The sequence below is a fragment of the Gavialis gangeticus genome, unplaced genomic scaffold (genome assembly GCF_001723915.1).
Source record: "Gavialis gangeticus isolate Ggan-Ray unplaced genomic scaffold, GavGan_comp1, whole genome shotgun sequence".
Classification (NCBI taxonomy): domain Eukaryota; kingdom Metazoa; phylum Chordata; order Crocodylia; family Gavialidae; genus Gavialis; species Gavialis gangeticus.
This window is the reverse complement of record NW_017729033.1, coordinates 90,984,126-90,988,415: the sequence shown is the minus strand read 5'-3', so window position 1 is coordinate 90,988,415 and position 4,290 is coordinate 90,984,126.

The window sequence follows — 4,290 nt, the reverse complement described above, 5'->3', positions numbered from 1 at the left end:
TTCACACCCCGATCACCCCTATCTGGTTCCAGCCCTTGATTGCTGCCCTGCCTGGCCCTAGTGTCCCTGCACTCACTGGCTGTAGCAGCAGCCATCAGAGCCTCTGGGGCCTCATGGCAGACCCCCCCATGCAGTGCAGGGCAGCGGAGGGGCAGCAGGGATTAGTCCCAGGTGCCTGGCACCCACACTGCTGCTGCCACATCAAGTGGGTACAGCCTGGCTCTGCAGAGTGCTGTGCAGTGCCAAGGGCTGTCTGACAGCTCAGGATTGCTTGGGCTGCACAGCACCAGGCTCTGGGTGACAGCAGCAGTGGCTCTGAGTTGCCTGACAGTGCACAGTGCTGTGTGGTGCATGCACCAGTGTGATGCAGCAGCAGCAGAGTGGGTGCCAGATGGCCGGGGCCAATCCTTGCTGCTACCCCCCCACCCCCGCTGCCTGGTGGGGGGTGTTGCCTTGAGGCCACAGTCGCCCTCATGTCTGCTGCTACAGCCAGTGAGTGTGATTGGGGGCTGGGACCAGGCAGGGGAACAATTGGGGGTGGGGGCTGGGGGAGTGAGCAGGGGTTGGTGCCAGGCTAGGGGGTGAGCAGGGGAGTGAGTGGGGGCTGGGGCCAGGCAGGTCCCCACCATGTACCCTCCTCCCTCCTCCAGCCCCGCCCTAACCCTATTTACCTGGCATGGAGCCTGCGTCCAGGTCCCTGCAGTCTGTACACTGCTTATCCTGCACAGGTAGGCAGTGTACTTCAGCACCAGCACAAGGGCCAGCCATAGAGACTCTCTGGCTGGCTACCAGAGGAACTCTGTAGAGGACCTGAGCCTCCAGTTGCCGCTTTTTTTCACCCAACTTTTATTTGGTACCTGAAACTTTATTTCTAGATATGATGCATGGATAAAAAGAATGCAACTTGATTCTCAGACTTAAACCAGTTTTTCTACAGATGGAATTTGATAAAGGGATCTCTTTACTTGCAAATTGAGAACATTTTTATTGGGGCTTTGCTGTGAATCTCAGCACCAATGATATTTTCCCAATACTTCTGTTCCCATTCTATTGTGCTTCCTTAATTCCAATAGTCTCTTCTCATTCCTGAGTCTCTTCTCATTCCTGTTAGTCATGCCTTCACTCTGCAGGCAAAGGCAGGACAATAGGAAAGTCTTGGAAATATAGGATGAGCATTACAAAGACTTCACATAGATGTAAGCAGTAATTTAATGTTGTTTAATCATAGGGAGCACCTAAAAACTCACACAGATCCAGGAAACGTTCCTCTACTTCTCTATCCTCTGTCTTATTAGTCCTGTCTATAGCATTTTACAAACTGTGTTGATTGTAACTTTCCCTAGCTAGGGTACTAAGTTCTATTTTTGCTGAGATAATTTAACAAAAAACTTTTAATCAAAACTAAAATATGCATTAATGCTTCTTTGTTACAGATTGAAACTGACCACTAGTCATTCAGCCAGAATGTATTAATGTTCAAACAAAGAAGTATATGTAGTAGGAATCTATGATAAATAACACAGCTAAAGAAATTCCATGGGACTGATCTTGATTCACTTGAAGTCATGCAGAGGGTTTTTTTAATTGACTCAACAGGAGCATGATTCAGCCAATGTGGGAACACCTCAAAACAGATTTTAAGGTATTCTAATTGTGCAATATTAGTTACTGCTAATAACTTTTTGATTTTATGTGGCATACCGGATTTTAAAAAGCTTCTGAATATTTCTTGGCTGCACATGTATTTATTTATTTAAATTTGGCTCAGGCATCGTATTTCAGCCACTTCTGATAATGTATATTTTGTTTCCCTACTAATGGGCTCTGGTGTATTTCCAGTATGTGATAGTCATATGATATGCCTTAATGGCTGGAGATAATAGTCACACAATACCGAGAGAGGCAGCAAGAGCTCAGCATTAAACATCTGAATTACATGCATTAGAATGAGAAATCAAGAGAGTGCTTTTCCCCTCTAAAGTTGCATGATAGCTACTTTCTATTCTTCATTGCTCCACTGTTAGGAATATTTGAGGAGAATCTTGGTAAATGCAGACTTGGTTAAAAGATAGGAGGAAATGGAATAATTTGCTAATTTCATGTCACTATATCACTGAGATTCATTACTTTTAATTTTAAACAATTATAAAGTTTGGTGCAACCACTTTACAACAGTATTTTTACACGTAAGGCCTGATCCAATTACCACTGAATCTGCTGGACAATGTCCTATAGGTTTCAGTGGCCAGTGGGTCAAATCAGTAAACATTTGGCTTATGACAGTTCCCGTGACAAATGTGTGGTCATATTTTTTAACATTCATGTATTTCATATACAACACTCATTATATAAGAAATACTGTCTTCTGAGTATACACATGATTTAGAATGATCCAAATCCCCCCTTTCATCCAGTTCACCAATTTATCAGAAAGCAGTAAGGCTACTATCCATCAATTACTTAATTTCTTGCTAGGTAATGTGCCTTATTTTTAGTACCTGAAGACAAGAGATATGCTTGAATCATTTGAGGTTTGGGGAGATATTTTCAGTTTGTTCCAGAACTTAAGAAGTTGTATTTTTTTGTGTAGCCTCATATCCTGAAGAGAGAAACATGGAAAAACTGTGATCTCATTTTTACCAGCAAAATCCAGAGAAACTTTTCTGGTTTCACAGGTATCATGCCTAATCACATTCAGACCAAAGGATCAGTCTTCCAGGTTGCCAATGGTGAAAAAAGTCTTTATTTGTGAGATATAGATTTCATAGATTTTATAGACATTAGGGCTAGAAAGGACCTCAGAAGATCTTCTAGTCCAGCCCCCTGCCCCAGGGGCAGGAAGTCAGCAGGGGTCATAGGATGAGATATGAAAGAAACATATTTAGTAAAACTGGATTGAAAATAGAAAGTGGGAAAGAAACTGCAGCCAGTAGAAACTAGAAGTGTACATGCGTTTACTGAATTTCTCTCAAAGGAAACATGACCCCTCTGGAAGAAAGATGTTCCAGGCTGACATCCAGAAGATTGTCTCAGCAGGGAGTTTGTTTAACAAGAACAAATGCCTGTATGCTACTCCTGATCTGGTCTGAGAGGGGAGTGGAGCAGCCACCTTGTCTGCTGTATTTGGGGAACAGGCAGGAGACTTTGCCCCACTGCTTCCACTCCCCTCCTGGACTGGACCAAGAGTGGAGTGAAGCAGCTGTCAGTCCCCAGCCTGGGGAAGAGGTGAGGCAGGGCCTGGGATGAGTGGAGCAGCTGCTGTTCCCCATGCCTTCCTCAGACTGGGATTATCATGGTCTAGGGAAGGCATTGAGAGGAGGTGAGTAGAAGTAGCTGCAGGTTGAATGCCTGTACTTCCCCCTTTCCCAGAAAGATTTCTAGCAATGAATGCCTGTTCATATCCCAAGATTTCAAATGTTGTTTTGATCTAAATTTTGTCTTTTCCCCGTGAAGTGAAATGTTAATTTTTTAAAAAAAAAAGTTTTATGTGGTTTGTCTTGAAAAATTCAAAATGATTCATTTTTATATTTTAAATATTTTAAATATAAAACACATTACAAAATGATTAGCCATTTTGAAATGATAAATCCAGATTTTCTATTCTAAAAATGTCTCTGTAACATTTTCAACTTACTACCTTTAAATGTTTTTCCAGATGAAAAGTTTGTCAAAATTGGCATGCTTCTATTGAATGTGTTGGTCTTGGCAACTCCATTTTTTCATGATAATTTTACAATGTATTTGGTTGTGTTAATAAAGAAAAAAATAACCATAACAAAAAAATATAACAACAGATGTTGGGTTATAAACTTTGATCATCTACCTAAATGTTGCAGTGACTTTCAGCAAAGGCACTATCCATTAGGTTTTGCCCAGGAGGAGGACAGGACTATGTCTCATACTGTCTATTCATTTTAGAATAGATCCATTATTTTTAACCAGGTTTAATTCTAATATGTTGAACACAGTACAAACCTATTTGATTTTCTGGTGGATTACTAATATTTGGAGCTATCAGGCTTACTGCTTATATGCTTTGTGTATTCACAAGGGAAATGTTACAAATAAAATGGAATAATGTTTTGTTAGCAAAAATTTCTTTAAACAAAACAGATCAGAAAGAACACAATTCATCCTAGCAACACTGGTATCATTATTTACATTGGAGTTTTTTGGACCATGCGTCATTATGGTTCTGGGGAAAGATTTTGTTGCAGAGGACCCTGCATAAGGATATTATCCTGTGATCATACTTGGACTTTTTCATAAAAGTTAGGATTAGACAAGGCA